Below are 17,548 nucleotides of genomic sequence, written 5' to 3' on the forward strand. Positions count from 1 at the left end.
AGCCAAGTGGATAGAAGAGGGAGAGAAGAGCACATCCTATTTTTTGTAAGTCAGAAAAAAGAACAATCAAAAAACAGTATTTTTTTCCTAATGGTAAATGATGTTGAAAATACTGATTCTAAAATAATAAGCAAAGAAATACATCATTTCTTCAGTGACTTGTATTTGTCTAATTTTTCTCCAAAAGAGTGTGATGACTTTTTGGAAAAAATTACAAATTTTATTCCTAAGATTGACAATGAATTAAGAGATCTTTGTGATGCACAATTATGTATTGAAGAACTCGATTTAGCTGTACAGAAACTCAAATCAAACAAATCGCCTGGTCCTGACGGCCTTACAGGAAATTTGTATACATTTTTTTGGAACGATTTAAAAATGTTACTGTTTAATGCCCTTATTGAATCTATTGAAGATGGTTCATTGGGCCCCACAATGAGTCAAGGCTTGATTACATTAATCCCCAAACCAGATAAAGATCATAGATTTTTAGATAATTTCCGCACAATCACTTTACTTAACAGTGACTATAAAATTTTCACACACGTCTTTGTCAATTGATTGAAAAAAGGACTTAATGGAGTAGTTAATGAGGTTCAATCGGGATTTCTTAAAGAAAGATCCATTCACAATAATGTAAGGCTGGTAATGGATATGGTAGAATACAATCACTTGATAGAGGATGATGGATATATTCTTTTCTTACACTTTAAGAAAGCCTTTGACATGTTAGAACATAGGTTTTTATTTAAAGCTTTAGAAAGCTTTGGTTTTGGTGAGCACTTTGTCAATATTATAAAAATGATCTATAAAGGTATGAACAGTTCTATTTCTCTTCCCTATGGTACATCACAAAGATTTCCTGTTAGTCGTGGAATAAGGCAGGGATGCCCTCTGTCCCCTCTTTTATTCATTTTGGCTGCGGATATGTTGTCTACTTTAGTTATTCATGATCAAACGGTACAAAAATTAAAAGTATTTGGTAAAAGTTTAGCAATTAGTCAATTGGCAGACGATACTACACTGTTCTTAAAAAACAAAGACCAAATTCCTCTGGCTATCTCATTAGTTAATGTTTTTTCTAAAGCATCAGGACTCCAGTTGAATCTAAGCAAATGTGAACTTCTTGCCCTACATCAGAGTGATAGTGCTTGTTTGCATAATATTCCGGTAAAAGATAAAGTGAAATATCTAGGCATTATAGTTACCAAAGACCAGAAAATAAGTAGGAAAGAAAATTTTTATAATAACATGCAAAAAGCAAACCGAATATTAAATTGCTGGTTTCCATTTTTGGTCGAATCTTGCTAATGAAGGTTGAATATTTATCAAGACTGATTTAATCAGTCTACACTGGCTCCCAATCAAATCTCACATTGATTATAAAATATTACTACTGACGTATAAAGCACTTAACGGTCTCGCACCGCAGTATCTGAGTGAACTTCTGTACCAGTCTGATCCTCCATGCCTACTTAGATCAAAAGGTGCAGGCTATCTGTTGGTTCCTCAAATAATGAAGACAACAGCAGGGGGCAGATCTTTCTCTTATAAACCCCACAGTTATGGAACAGCCTTCCAACCAGTGTTCGGGACTCGGACACAGTCTCAGTGTTCAAGTCGAGGTTGAAAACTTATTTATTTAGTCAAGCCTTTTATCAGTAGATTTTTCTTAGGTAAAGGCTCAGATCTGGAGGGAGCATGGATATAGAGTGTTTGGTGAACTGGTATATTTGTATGCTGTCGTCCCCTCACATTCACACGCTCACTCGGGTTTGTTGACGGTGGTGGGTCGTCTCTTATCCCAGAGATCCCTCATGTCTGTGTTACCTTCTGGTTCTCCCTTTTAGTTATGCTGCCATAGCGAGTCTTGCCGGAGTCCAAACTGCACAGTGACATTAACTTTCATACACCAATAGTTACACTTAATAATCCATATCCTTCTCTCTCTCTCTCTCTCTCTCTCTCTCTCTCTCTGTCGAGTTAAACATGCTCCTGAGGTTCCAGTGACCACTGTTCCTGCCCCTCTCCCCTCCGTGGATCTTCACACTTCTGTGCAGCTTGGGACGGTCTCTCATCAACACCTTGGGTGGTTCCATGTAATTCCGGAGTAGAACAAGTGCTTTTGAGGACGGATTGGACTGTAGTTGGTTTTGGCGGTCTGCTGCACTGACCCGGGAGTGCAGTTTGCTTCTGGTCGTCATCACTGTACCCCGCAACTTTGTATATCTGCTTAAAATGGACATTTGGTGCAACCCAGATGAGGATGGGTTCCCTCTTGAGTCTGGTTCCTCTCAAGGTTTCTTCCTTGTGCCATCTCGGGGAGTTTTTCCTTGCCACAGTTGCTCATCAGGGACAAACTTACTTACAAAGAACATATTTACTTTTAATCACCACATTATCTGTGTAAAGCTGCTTTGAGACAATGTTCATTGTTAAAAGCGCTATACAAATAAAAATGAATTGAAATTGAATTGAATTGAATTTATCCCGCTCTTTCTTTGGCTCCTCCCTCAAATTTCATTAAAATATGTTTCCAAAAAATGTATAATTTCATTTGGAAGCACAAAGCCCATTATATAAAAAGCAGACACTACAAAATCCTATGAACGAGGTGGTTTGAATGTAATTGAATTTGAAAACATGAATATTTTGTTAAAACTTAAATGGTTAAAAATGTTTCTATATAAAGAAGAGAGTTTTTGGTTTACAGTTTCATCAGCTTTGTTTCAAGAACTTGGTGGAATTCAATTTTTTCTCAAATGTGATTTTGATTTATCTAAACTCCCAGTGAAACTATCAACATTCCATCAACAAGTACTCTTATTTTGGAAATTGGCACATACACACAATTTTACACCTCATAATGCTTCAATTTGGAACAACAAATATATATTGCACAGGAACAGATCTTTATGCTATAAGAATTGGTTAAACAGAAATATATGGTCAGTAAGAGATCTAATGGATGAACAGAGTAACATTTTAGACTATAATGCTTTTACTTTGAAACATGGCTTTGCCTGTCACCCGGAAGAGTTTTTCACTGTTGTTAATGCAGTACCTTCTGGCATAAAAATGCTGATGAGATGCTCTCTTTCTTATACTGAAGTTAAACCAGTTCTTCCAGCATTATATATTGGAGATATGCAATTTAAAAGTGATAGTTGTACTAACAAATATATGACAGGTCATTTTACACACCTGTTATCCCTGTCAAGTTAAAAGAAACAAATGAGATCATATGTTTGAGAAGAAAACTGTGATTTATCTTAGAACAGCTTATTTAAATTTCCTGTTCCTCCTAAAGCTAAAGAAATACACTTCAAAATTTTAAATGAGATTTATCCTTCTTACAAATTCCTAAATCAGAAATGTAATATAGAAATTGTCCCCTGTTCCTTTTGTGAAAGCCCTTCTGAAGACACGGATCAGATCTTTCTCTTCTGCAATTTCTCCAAACTCTTCTGGATATCAATTCAGGACTGGTTGATAGAAAAAGAGGTGGTTGTTGATAGTTTTGTTTTTCCTTTACATCATATTTTATTTGGAGTACATAAAGACTGTTGTGTTCATTCTTTTTTGCTTAATAACATTGTAATATTAGCAAAATATTTCATTCATAAATGTAGATTCTTTAATCCCCCACTACTTATTATATTCTAAAATGACTTAAAATGTTTTTCCAAAGCACTTAATAAGATGAAAGCTCAGAGTGCTGTGAAGCTGCTTTATTTATCATTTAATTTATTGTGATACTGCCCCTAATATTTATCTTTATTTAATTTTATTTATTTATTTATTTATTTATTTTCTTTTCTTTTACTCACTATTTAAGTTCATGTAAATTATAATTTCAGATTTCTATCTATTTATTTTCTTTATTTTTTCTAAACAATTTATTAGTTATACTGTGTTGAGCCTGTAATATTTATCTTTATTTAATTTTATTTATTTATTTTCTTTATTTTTTCTAAACAATTTATTAGTTATACTGTGTTGAGCCTGTAATATTTATCTACATTGTAAGTGTATATTTGCCTTTGTTGTTTATATACTTTTGTATTCAATAAAAAAAAAAAATAGATATAAAAACCCAAAGGCGACAGATGGCGCACCCTGACTATTTTATTCATTAAAAAAAATACAACATTCTGTTTATATAGTGAGCATACACAAATAAAAGTAGACCCTTTACAGATTTAAATGATGTATTACTTTGACATTTTTGATAAAATAGGACCGAGCAGTTTAAGCTCTTTTTGCTGGCATCTGAAAAAAAGCACGATTGGGCGCCGGCGGCAAATCAGACTCCAGAGGGTTAAGGACATCAAACATCACTGAATTTACTAAAGTGGACTTCAGGAAAGAAAATGAAGTGATTGAATGCTCTCTGTGATGAAGAGACATTAGACATGATTGGAATTCAAAATCTTTATTTAATTTTATTTATTTATTTATTTATTTATTTATTTTCTTTATTTTTCTAAACAATTTATTAGTTATACTGTGTTGAGCCTGTAATATTTATCTACATTGTAAGTGTATATTTGCCTTTGTTGTTTATATACTTTTGTATTCAATAAAAAAAAAAAAAAAAAAAAAAAAAAAAAAGTCGACAGGTGGCGCACCCTGACTATTTTATTTTTTTATTCATTAAAAAAAATACAACATTCTGTTTATATAGTGAGCATACACAAATAAAAGTAGACCCTTTACAGATTTAAATGATGTATTACTTTGACATTTTTGATAAAATAGGACCGAGCAGTTTAAGCTCTTTTTGCTGGCATCTGAAAAAAAAGCACGTTTGGGCGCCGGCGGCAAATCAGACTCCAGAGGGTTAAGGAACATCAAACATCACTGAATTTACTAAAGTGGACTTCAGGAAAGAAAATGAAGTGATTGAATGCTCTCTGTGATGAAGAGACATTAGACATGATTGGAATTCAAAATCTTTATTTAAATAAAACTTTAAATTAGAATTTAAAATAAATTAAAGATGGTGAAACAACATGCACACTAAAGTACATGAAAAGTTTGTATTTCACCATCTTCCTCTATTCCTGAATCATTTTCCATTTCTTCAAGTTGCTTCAACAGATCCTCGAAGCTGTCGACATCAAACACTGGTACAGAATCCAGGATCTCTGTGCTGTTGTGGGGGTCTTCAGTATGATTCTGGTCTCCAGACTGGTTAAAAAAGCCATATTCCTCATTTAACATGGAAAAGATGTCGTTGTTGAGCAAAGTGATTTCCTCCTCGTCCTCGAGCTGAACCTCACTGCTTGTACAGTCAGACCCATAGCAGGTGCTGTAAACAGAAGTGCACAATTTTAGCTGCATATTAAAGTAAATGAGTGGCGATTATGGTGATTATTTAAGATGCAGAGTAAAACTTCATTTGCATGTCATTCTTCTGAAACTGTTCCAATGCAGTTTACTAACTCACTTGGTCTGGCAGAAAGTCGACTCAGAAACAGAAGGGAAAAGAGGAGGATCAAAGCAGATGTCTTTAGGAGACAGCAGTTCTTGGTGGCTAAGGCCGGGGAACTGATCACTAACTTCAGGCACGAGGTCATGGACTGGTACTTCTTCTGGCATGTTCATGACTATGTGGTGGTTTGGTTGATGATCAGGTCTCCTCTGTGAGTCACTACTCTGCAAACTGCCTTTTCTCCTTCCCTTCTTTGGAAGCGGTTTATAAACCCAATCTACATGATAGAAAAGAAGAATTTAAAGAGTAAGAAGCAACATAAAAACAATAAAAGTGTCAGAATTGATGCGTTTGTTTTGTTATTTTGCCATTTGTCTATAAAGAAAGTTCACCTACCAGGAAACAACTGTTCGTGTTCCTGTTTAAGCCTCCATGATTCAGTGTAGTAGGGTTTCTTCTGTTCTTCACTCAGTTTGTTCCACGCGATCCCAAGCTGCATGCTGATCTCTGCAGAGCTGCTATTTGGATTGGCCTTGGAAAAGATGGGCGCTGTTTCCTCGCCCAAACCATGTAGGCATTCATTGGCCTTCTGATGTTGCCTTTTTTATCTCTGCACTTGGCAACGTTAAATTTATCTACAAAATAAAAACAAACTTTAAGTTAAACAGAAATCATTATAAACTTCTAGTTAAAACAGTGAACAGAACAGAGTCATGCAAAACTGCACCAGTCTTAAACACACACAATGTTGTAGTACAAATATTTTATAAGTGCTGCATTACTCAGTCAGTACAAAATCATTTTATATTTCCTGCATGACAGATTGATATTTAATGTGGTTTTAGGAACTAAATGATAACTATATTTCATTGTCTCTGTACTTGTTCTCTGTACAATGACAATAAAGTTGAATAAAGTTGACAGCAGGAGAAGCAGCTGTAGCTGTTACCCGTCTTATTATCTGTCATTATTTCTCCTTCTTTCTTCTGAAAGTCGCTCTTTCTGGCTGAAAAATCTTTTTTGGCGTCTTGGAGAGCGGATTGTTCAAAACATTGACGCTTATCACTAAAAACAATTAAAAACATTTCAGCTGTTTGTTTGCGCTTCATTGCTGTGATCAGTAAATGTTTGTGTTGAACTGCAGCACAACAAAGTTGTCATGACAATAAAAGCGAGTCCAGGGCGCTATCAGAGATACCGACGTCACAAAAGAGGCGGGGCTTCAATGATTCAAATGCAGACGCGGAAGCTGAAAACAGGTGGTGTTAAGACAAGCGAAGTGGTGTGTGATTGTAAACCCTACACGAGTTCCTATAGCGCTCCTCTGTTTAGACACAGTAGGGTATTAAAATATTTAGAATTATATTATTAAATAGAAAACACGTGTTTGCAGTTTGGAATGTGATTTTGATAAAAATGTGGGGTTTAATTTGAGGTGTAATTAGTTTGTACTGCATGTGGTGACCTGTTGTTGTTATACTTAAAGTGACCATTAGGGGGAGTAGAAGTGCATTGAAAATAGAGAATGAGAGAACACGTGATTAGCGCGTGTCAGATGTGTGTTATGAGCTATTAGAAAAGAAATCATTCATTCATGCTACCTGGCCTCGCTTCCTTCTGTTTCCTGACAACACTGCACTTTTAACAGACTTTATTTCATTTTCCTTAGATTATTCATTATACTTACCTTCTCTGAACACAAACAGATTTTGTACTTAAACACATGGTAGTATTTATAGTCTCTGTTCATCCTTCAATTATAATCATCTACTTATTAAGACGTTTGTAAGCAAGAAATTATCATAAGAATAAAATAATCTGGTAAATTAATCACAAGGTAAATTAACTGTAATACATATTTTTTATTGAATACAATCAGGTCCAAAAATGTATTTAAAAAAGAAAAAACATTAATGAAAGATGTGATTGATTTTGATCTGCCGCCAGTCTTTTTACAAGCACTTAGTGTTTTCTCAACTGGTCCACGACTACACCATAATATGTATGGGATTTTTATATTGGTATTAAAATAAGAAAATAAACTCCTATAAAATCATCTCAGCAGTATTAAAATCAAGATTTGGTGATTTCTGTAAAAAGCTTGGTGTGAATGGACGTCTCTGTTCACCTGTGTACAGCAGCACATGGGGAGGACAACAAATAATGACAAGAAACAAAAAAGTGACAAACTTCATTTAGATTTGACTTTTCCTCCATCACCCTTATAGCTGACATGCCATCATTATACACACACAATGAATGTAACACTGATTTGAGGTGATCCATGAAAAAAACACTTTCTATTAGTCAGTTCTATAAATGTTAGTTTTAAGACTAACGAGGCATAAAAACAATTCAAATGTTTACACGTGAGATTCGTAACACCACTTCCACAAATACAAAGTGCCCTAGTGTAACATTTGATCAGTTATCAGCAAAAACAACTTCCTCCTTTCTGCTAAATCTTGATATTCAAATCCTTGTTTAGTCAATTATTCCCTGGTTCTCCTACAGCTGATGTTCTACTGTATACACAACACATCATCTACAGGAATCTTTGATATCCCCAGGCCTGAGGTGAGATACTGAACAGGAACGAGTGAGATGAGACTTTAAACTGTTGCTCAGAGACGAGTCCATAACATCTTCTCTTCATCTTCTTCCTCTTGATCTCTTCATCTTTTTCCTTCTCCTCCTGATCCCCTGGTGTTGGACAGAAATCCCTCTGTAACCTATAACATAAAGCTGTTCAAACACTATGTGCTCTGTATTCATCTCTATGTGAGGCTCATGACTGGTAGGAGACGAGCTGCTTGGAGGAGACTGAGTCCTCACAGGGGACAAGCTGCTTGGAGGAGACTGAGTCCTCACAGGGGACGAGCTGCTTGGAGGAGACCGAGTCCTCACAGGGGACGAGCTGCTTGGAGAGACCGAGTCCTCACAGGGGACGAGCTGCTTGGAGAGACCGAGTCCTCACAGGGGACGAGCTGCTTGGAGGAGACTGAGTCCTCACAGGGGACAAGCTGCTTGGAGGAGACCGAGTCCTCACAGGAGACGAGCTGCTTGAGGAGACTGAGTCCTCACAGGGGACGAGCTGCTTGGAGGAGACCGAGTCCTCACAGGGGACGAGCTGCTTGGAGAGACCGAGTCCTCACAGGGAACGAGCTGCTTGGAGGAGACCGAGTCCTCACAGGGGACGAGCTGCTTGGAGGAGACCGAGTCCTCACAGGGGACGAGCTGCTTGGAGGAGACCGAGTCCTCACAGGGGACGAGCTGCTTGGAGGAGACCGAGTCCTCACAGGGGACGAGCTGCTTGGAGGAGACCGAGTCCTCACAGGGGACGAGCTGCTTGGAGGAGACCGAGTCCTCACAGGGGACGAGCTGCTTGGAGAAGACTGAGTCCTCACAGGGGACGAGCTGCTTGGAGGAGACTGAGTCCTCACAGGGGACGAGCTGCTTGGCGGAGACCGAGTCCTCACAGGGGACGAGCTGCTTGGAGAGACCGAGTCCTCACAGAGGACGAGCTGCTTGGAGGAGACTGAGTCCTCACAGGAGACGAGCTGCTTTGAGGAGACCGAGTCCTCACAGGGGACGAGCTGCTTGGAAGAGACTGAGTCCTCACAGGGGACGAGCTGCTTGAGGAGACTGAGTCCTCACAGGGGACGAGCTGCTTGGAGGAGACCGAGTCCTCACAGGGGACGAGCTGCTTGAGGAGACTGAGTCCTCACAGGGGACAAGCTGCTTGGAGGAGACCGAGTCCTCACAGGGGACGAGCTGCTTGGAGGAGACTGATGCTGTGTCCTGTCTCCGTCTTCCTGTGTCTGAAGAGACAAACACACAGTGAGACGCGTCTCGTAAAAGGAATCTATAATCAATATTACCTTCACCACCAGCTTGTGTGTTTAAACCTGAATAAATCCACTATTAAACCATTAAAACATTTTAACAAGTTATCACAATTTATATTTGAGTAAATATTTGAACACTTTGTCTTTTCCTAACACTGTTTATCAGTTCATTTCTGCTGAACTGAAGCCATTTTTCTTTCCTCTCAGTTTAACAGCAGTTACTGAAGCACACAGAGGAACAACTCAGTCATACACTACACAGATTTTTAGTGAACTATAAGTAAACTTATGTACTAATGTAACTTATGTTATCTTATTAACTTAAATATAGTTTTATTCATCTTTTAGTCAAAAAGTAGACGTTTCTAATAAACTAACAAACACAAAAGCAGCGCTAGCAAACCCGGCTAGCATGAGGCTAATGATGATGTCTCCTACACCATTAGCCGAAAGGTCCATTTCTGCTCACTGCAACATTTATGGAAATATTATCACTCTTTATTATCATTCTTTATTTATTTTAGAGGCGGGGCTTCAATGATTCAAATGCAGACGCGGAAGCTGAAAACAGGTGGTGTTAAGACAAGCGCAGTGGTGTGTGATTGTAAACCCTACATGAGTTACTATAGCGCTCCTCTGTTTAGACACAGTAGGGTATTAAAATATTTAGAATTATATTATTAAATAGAAAACACGTGTTTGCAGTTTGGAATTTGATTTTGATAAAAATGTGGGGTTTAATTTGAGGTGTAATTAGTTTGTACTGCATGTGGGGACCTGTTGTTGTTATACTTAAAGTGACCATTAGGGGGAGTAGAAGTGCATTGAAAATAGAGAATGAGAGAACACGTGATTAGCGCGTGTCAGATGTGTGTTATGAGCTATTAGACAAGAAATCATTCATTCATGCTACCTGGCCTCGCTTCCTTCTGTTTCCTGACAACACTGCACTTTTAACAAAGACTTTATTTCATTTTCCTTAGATTATTCATTATACTTACCTTCTCTGAACACAAACAGATTTTGTACTTAAACACATGGTAGTATTTATAGTCTCTTATCATCCTTCAATTATAATCATCTACTTATTAAAACGTTTGTAAGCAAGAAATTATCATAAGAATAAAATAATCTGGTAAATTAATCACAAGGTAAATTAACTCTAATACATATTTTTTATTGAAAACAATTAGGTCCAAAAATGTATTTAAAAAAGAAAAAACATTAATGAAAGATGTGATTGATTTTGATCTGCCGCCAGTCTTTTTACAAGCACTTAGTGTTTTCTCAACTGGTCCACGACTACACCATAATATGTATGGGATTTTTATATTGGTATTAAAATAAGAAAATAAACTCCTATAAAATCATCTCAGCAGTATTAAAATCAAGATTTGGTGATTTCTGTAAAAAGCTTGGTGTGGAATGGACGTCTCTGTTCACCTGTGTACAGCAGCACATGGGGAGGACAACAAATAATGACAAGAAACAAAAAAGTGACAAACTTCCTTTAGATTTGACTTTTCCTCCATCACCCTTATAGCTGACATGCCATCATTATACACACACAATGAATGTAACACTGATTTGAGGTGATCCATGAAAAAAAAACACTTTCTATTAGTCAGTTCTATAAATGTTAGTTTTAAGACTAACGAGGCATAAAAACAATTCAAATGTTTACACGTGAGATTCGTAACACCACTTCCACAAATACAAAGTGCCCTAGTGTAACATTTGATCAGTTATCAGCAAAAACAACTTCCTCCTTTCTGCTAAATCTTGATATTTAAATCCTTGTTTAGTCAATTATTCCCTGGTTCTCCTACAGCTGATGTTCTACTGTATACACAACACATCATCTACAGGAATCTTTGATATCCCCAGGCCTGAGGTGAGATACTGAACAGGAACGAGTGAGATGAGACTTTAAACTGTTACTCAGAGACGAGTCCATAACATCTTCTCTTCATCTTCTTCCTCTTAATCTCTTCATCTTCTTCCTTCTCCTCCTGATCCCCTGGTGTTGGACAGAAATCCCTCTGTAACCTATAACATAAAGCTGTTCAAACACTATGTGCTCTGTATTCATCTCTATGTGAGTCTCATGACTGGTAGGAGACGAGCTGCTTGGAGGAGACTGAGTCCTCACAGGGGAACAAGCTGCTTGGAGGAGACTGAGTCCTCACAGGGGACGAGCTGCTTGGAGGAGACCGAGTCATCACAGGGGACGAGCTGCTTGGAGAGACCGAGTCCTCACAGAGGACGAGCTGCTTGGAGGAGACCAAGTCCTCACAGGGGACGAGCTGCTTGGAGGAGACTGAGTCCTCACAGGGGAACGAGCTGCTTGGAGGAGACCGAGTCCTTACGGGGGACGAGCTGCTTGGAGGAGACTGAGTCCTCACAGGGGACGAGCTGCTTGGAGGAGACCGAGTCATCACAGGGGACGAGCTGCTTGAGAGACCGAGTCCTCACAGGAACGAGCTGCTTGGAGGAGACCGAGTCCTCACAGGGGACGAGCTGCTTGGAGGAGACCGAGTCCTCATAGGGGAACGAGCTGCTTGGAGGAGACCGAGTCCTCACAGGGGACGAGCTGCTTGGAGGAGACCGAGTCCTCACAGGGGACGAGCTGCTTGGAGGAGACCGAGTCCTCACAGGGGACGAGCTGCTTGGAGGAGACCGAGTCCTTACAGGGGAACGAGCTGCTTGGAGAAGACTGAGTCCTTACAGGGGACGAGCTGCTTGGAGGAGACTGAGTCCTTACAGGGGACGAGCTGCTTGGAGGAGACCGAGTCCTCACATGGGACGAGCTGCTTGGAGAGACCGAGTCCTCACAGGGAACGAGCTGCATGGAGGAGACTGAGTCCTCACAGGGGACGAGCTGCTTGGAGGAGACCGAGTTCTCACAGGGGACGAGCTGCTTGGAAGAGACTGATGCCGTGTCCTGTCTCCGTCTTCCTGTGTCTAAAGAGACAAACACACAGTGAGATGCGTCTCGTAAAAGCAATCTATAATCAATATTACCTTCACCACCAGCTTGTGTGTTTAAACCTGAATAAATCCACTATTAAACCATTAAAACATTTTAACAAGTTATCACAATTTATATTTAAGTGAATATTTGAACACTTTTCCTAACACTGTTTATCAGTTCATTTCTGCTGAACTGAAGCCATTTTTCTTTCCTTTCAGTTTAACAGCAGTTACTGAAGCACACAGAGGAACAACTCAGTCATACACTACACAGATTTTTAGTGAACTATAAGAAAACGTATGTACTAATGTAACTTTTGTTATCTTATTAACTTAAATATAGTTTTATTCATCTTTTAGTCAAAAAGTAGACGTTTCTAATAAACAAACAATCACAAAAGCAGCGCTAGCAAACCCGGCTAGCATGAGGCTAATGATGATGTCTCCTACACCATTAGCCGAAAGGTCCATTTCTGCTCACTGCAACATTTATGGAAATATTATCACTCTTTATTATCATTCTTTATTTATTTTAGACAAATGTATCCACTTTTTCATGCAAGTCTGTGATCTTTATGCTAATGATCAGGAGTAAACACAAAATGAGGAACATCGCTTTTCACCTCTTCACTCCGGTACCGATTGTCCTGATTAGTAAACATTGTCCTGATGTAGTCTATAATATGACAGGTGACAGAGGCTTCACCCCTCAGACGCTCCTCACCTCCTTAAATGCAGATGTGGAGCTCTGGATGTCTCAGGTGGAAGACTTCTATACCACCCGAAAAATGTGTGTAAGATTATCAGGGTGTGTGGTGTTTTGCACAATGTGGCACTGAGGACCAGTTTCCCTCTCCCTCCTGACCTCCCTCCCCCTCAGCATTATGACCCCGAGCCACAGCCCCCTGCCCCACAAGAGGGATATAAACTAAGTGGAAGAATCCATGAGGAGGTCATACAGTGTTTGTAAGGAAGACAAAAATAATGGTTGTTATTAGTGTTTATTGTGTCTCGTTATAGTAAAAGATTAAAATCAAGATTTAAAAAAAGATTAAAAAAAGATTTGAAAAGACAGAAATAAAAAATGATCAAAAGACGAGACGATCTACAAGATACAATAGCTTTACACTCAGCTTTATACTATTGACTATAAGTGTAAAACTATCATAAATAGCCATAAGAGAAACAGAAAGAGGAAAAAGGCATGTTCAGACTCTCTGTTTCTCTTGTCGTCTTCTTTTTTTTCTATTTCTCGTTTTCTTTTGAATGTTTTCTTGTCTCAGCTGAGCAACAATTTCCTCCCATCGTTCTCGGACTCTCATATAATGATCTGTTTTATTCTCTGAAGTCTTCTTTTCTTCCTCACAGAGATTCTGGGTATCCTGGAGCCCCCTGTTGGTCTGAAGCTGTAAGTTGTTCCTCTCCTCACTGTCAAGTTTAGTTTTCTCTCTTTCGTCCTCTTGTTTTTCTTTAAAGTCCAACGTGGGCTCAAACTGAGCAACACATTCCTCCAGTCGCTCTTTGTCTCTGATCAAATGATCTCTCTCCTGCTTTGCACTATTTTTTACTTTCTCACAGTAATTCTGAGTATCCTGGAGCTCCATGGTGGTCTGTTCCAAAGTGGCCTCAAGCTGAGCAACATGTTCCTCTATATTATTTTGTTCTCTCGTCCAGCTCTCTCTCTCACATTCTACAGTTTTCTCCAGTTCCTTATGGATTTTCAAGGAAGACTGGAGCTCCATGGTGGTCTGATCCAACGTGACCTCAAGCTGAGCAACATGTTCCTCCAGTCGTTTTTGTTCTCTCGTCCAGCTCTCTCTTTCACAGTCTACAGTTTTCTCCAGTTCCTCATGGATTTTCAGGGAAGACTGGAGCTCCATGGTGGTCTGTTCCAAAATAAACTCAAGCTGAGCAACACGTTCCTCCAGTTGTTTTTGTTTTCTCGCCCAGCTCTGGCTTCTCTCAGTTATGTCCTGTTCCTGCTGCTTTCGCTCAGAAGCCAAAGTAGCCTCCAGCTTTTGCACCGTCTGTATCAGAATGGCTTTCTCTTCTTTCTCTTCTGTTATCTTCTCTATCATTAGAAGAGAAAATGCATCCAAGTCTTTCTCTACTTTCTCCATGTGTTCCAGCTTCTCCTTCATTTCAGCAATCTGCTTAGTTTTCTTCTTTCTTCTGGTTTGAAAAATCTCTCTAAACCTTCTGAAGAGCTCCATGTTTATGCCTCTTTACTCACAAGCAAAAATCTCGGAAATGAGAGAAACAGAGACGTTTCCAATTATAGACGTTGCCTTACTGTGACGTCACAGGCAGATGCCCGCCCTCCGTCTGTGACGTAACCCGGTCTCTCTTAACCTGACACTATGCGCATGCGCACATTACAGAGGTAAAGAGCGGATAAAATATCATGTCTTCACAGCTTTTCTGTTGTTCCTGAGAGAAGAGTGATATTACAGTCATAAATAAGATAAAAACGGCTGTAAACTGTGTATAAAGCGAGTGAATCCGAGTTGAGAACCGGAAGTTGACCGGAGTGACTCTATAAATGTTGCAGAATCATAAATGACCAGTAGGTGGCAGTGTGATGTGTATTAGAGCTCACTGTCACAGCAGGTCATTAGAAGTAGTGGAGCTCTAATGACGTCATTAATAGCGAGGACAAGACACACAGCAGTTTGGGATTCTTTTATTGACTTTATTGATTAATTGATTTGGAGTATGATTGTGTTTCTGATCAAAGTAAGTTCATGTGTATGGAGTAAAACAACCTGTACATTTCTCACTTCCAGACAGTATTATGAGATGTTCATCTGCTGGAAGTTCATGTTTAATGCTGCATGTTTTATAGGATTTATGAGCTGGAATAAATGTCCAAACATCTTAAATCAACACTGAGTGATTTTTTGGTAGATATTAGATCTTTTACATATTATTAATTTTTAATATCTGTGATTTAAATACACATTTATAAATATAAAGGCTTTTAGTGTATATTAGAGATTAGAACATAAACCGACACAAATTAAATACAATAAAAATTTATTAACTGAAATAAAACATCAAAATATAAAGTTTCAAAATAAAATCTATCAATACATTTAAAATTATAACAATATATAATAATAATAATAATAATAATAATAATAATAATAATAAGTTAAATACAGTGCAGTATTACAGCTTAAATATTTGAATTTATTTCAGATCAATTTTATTCATCCATTAAATAAATGGTGTCAGCATCAGAGTAGTGTATTTACATGATCTGTTTCAGGGTTTTCACGAACACAACTCTGTTATTACTGTTCTCTTTTCACAGCACCGTCTCTTTCAGTTCTAATGAAAGTTCTCATGTATTAAGAGGGAATTTTATGAATGATCAATAATGAAACACCTTCATTACTGTTAGTTATTTACATATTTATTTACAGTAATAAAACTATTTCTGTAAAAAAGAGAAAGAAATAATAAATAAAAGCAAAATAAATAAAATGATGAATTTAGTGGAGCAGAACGACAGCATGATGACCTGAAAGAGAAAAACAGAGATGTGTTACTTTACATAATGTGTGTGTTTGACCGGTACACAGTGTGTGTGTTTAGTAAAGTTTTGTAGGACATTATGAGGACAGTATGACTTACGCTGTAGATGGAACCACTGCATGTTCCTGGATGGATGGAGGTAGGGCTTGGTGTGGCGGCTGCTCCCTGTCCACTGCTCAGCCATAGTGATACACAGTGACCTCCTGCTCACCAGCTTTCCATTCAACTCTCTGATGGCATTAGTGTCTTCATCCAGAGAGGAATATCAGACAAATCCAAAGCCTTTGGACCGTCCATTGTGCAGTACCACCTGTAGGAGTGAGTGAGGAGATACAGAAAGCAAAACATGAGCTTTACATCACTCTCATGTAGAAAACCATGAGAAATAACAAGCACTGTCTGTATCCCATAATATAAACAGAACAGCTGTGTTCTTTTATTAACAAGGTTCTGGTCTCACTGGTGAATGAACAATGAAGCACTTTTATTTGAAAGGTCATTTTCTGAGAGCAGAAACTTGCTGCAAGTGTACACTGGTTCTGGTATAATAGAGGATCTAATCCTCATTCCTACAGAAAACAGAACAAATTCAGCATCCAATGTTTGAGTGCATGTGTGTTTGCATTGCTGACTTTAATAATACACACTGATCAATCACTCAGTATTAAACCAATTATTACATGTGACCAAACACAGCTGTGACCAAAACCTGCTCCAGATCATGAAGGTCTCTATAAAACACACTGGAAATAGAATCAGAATAGTTCCTGTGTGTCCAGTCTGAGAGGCTGTGGTGTGAATCGCCTGTTCCACTGCTGCTGGTTTTCTTTTCCAGGATTTGCAACTGGAACATCTGTAGATGCAGACAATCATCTCATGTTTGCATCCAATCAGAAGGTACATTTTGCTAACATGAAAAGTTCTCTTCTGTTTTGAATCTTTAACTGCACTTAACACAAAACTAATCGGACGGCTTTGACTCACTCTGTGGATGGATGTTCTTGTTGGCGTTGGGTCTTGGGTCTGGGCAGGGTTTTAAAGGTGAGATGGTTTCTACATTCTGAGAGGGACTGAGAGGGACTTAAGTACACAGTCCTGCTGCCCAGCACCCTGCCGTTCATCTCCATGATGTCTACTCGAGCCTCATCAGGAGATGAAAACGTCACACACCCGATGCCTTTTGAGCGTCTGTTCTCCATCATGACCTGTACGGGACAGCGAGCAGAAACACAACGCAAAGAACGCACATCAAACGTGTTAAAGGTTCGCAATTTTAGAGCTCTCCACATTCAGAAAATACTCCAGCTGAGTACAGGGAGGAAACCCCAAGTTACTGGGAAAGAAGGAAAATGTAAGGATCAGTAGTTATAAATGACGTGTGCAGTGAGGACAGTCCCAAATCTCAGGAACGCTTCCTACAGGTCCGTCATCCACAGTACAGTCCAGATTTCTCAGCAGCAGTGTGACTGTCTACAGAACAACAACATCCAGTGTGTTCATCACTTCATTTACATTTCTTTAGGTTAAAAAAAAACAGGAAACATTCGGCATTAGACTTTTGAGTAAGTTGTGCTGTGTGATTCGTGATAATCAGTCACACTCAGACTAATAAATAAAAAAGTCAGACTCATAAATAATATTTTACCTGATTATCTACACACAGTTATACATTTTCTCACATTCTCTAAAGTCTCCAAAAGTCTAAAGGACTTCAGTCTGTTCTTTTTGATCCTCCACCTTCTGCTCCTCC

At 38.6% G+C, this 17,548-nt stretch overlaps 2 protein-coding genes across 2 annotated transcripts in view; one reads left to right on the forward strand and one right to left on the reverse strand.

The window, feature by feature from the left end:
- Nucleotides 1-17,548, reverse strand: part of LOC124384578 (zinc finger protein 850-like) — a 1,373,244-nt gene that overhangs the window by 1,076,085 nt on the left and 279,611 nt on the right. The gene's annotated exons all lie outside the window — the stretch shown is intronic.
- The window catches only part of LOC124384657 (leucine-rich repeat flightless-interacting protein 1-like), a 794,289-nt gene that overhangs the window by 387,922 nt on the left and 388,819 nt on the right, over nucleotides 1-17,548 (forward strand). The gene's annotated exons all lie outside the window — the stretch shown is intronic.

Source organism: Silurus meridionalis, chromosome 4, assembly GCF_014805685.1.
Source record: "Silurus meridionalis isolate SWU-2019-XX chromosome 4, ASM1480568v1, whole genome shotgun sequence".
In the NCBI taxonomy this organism is placed as follows: Eukaryota; Metazoa; Chordata; class Actinopteri; order Siluriformes; family Siluridae; genus Silurus; species Silurus meridionalis.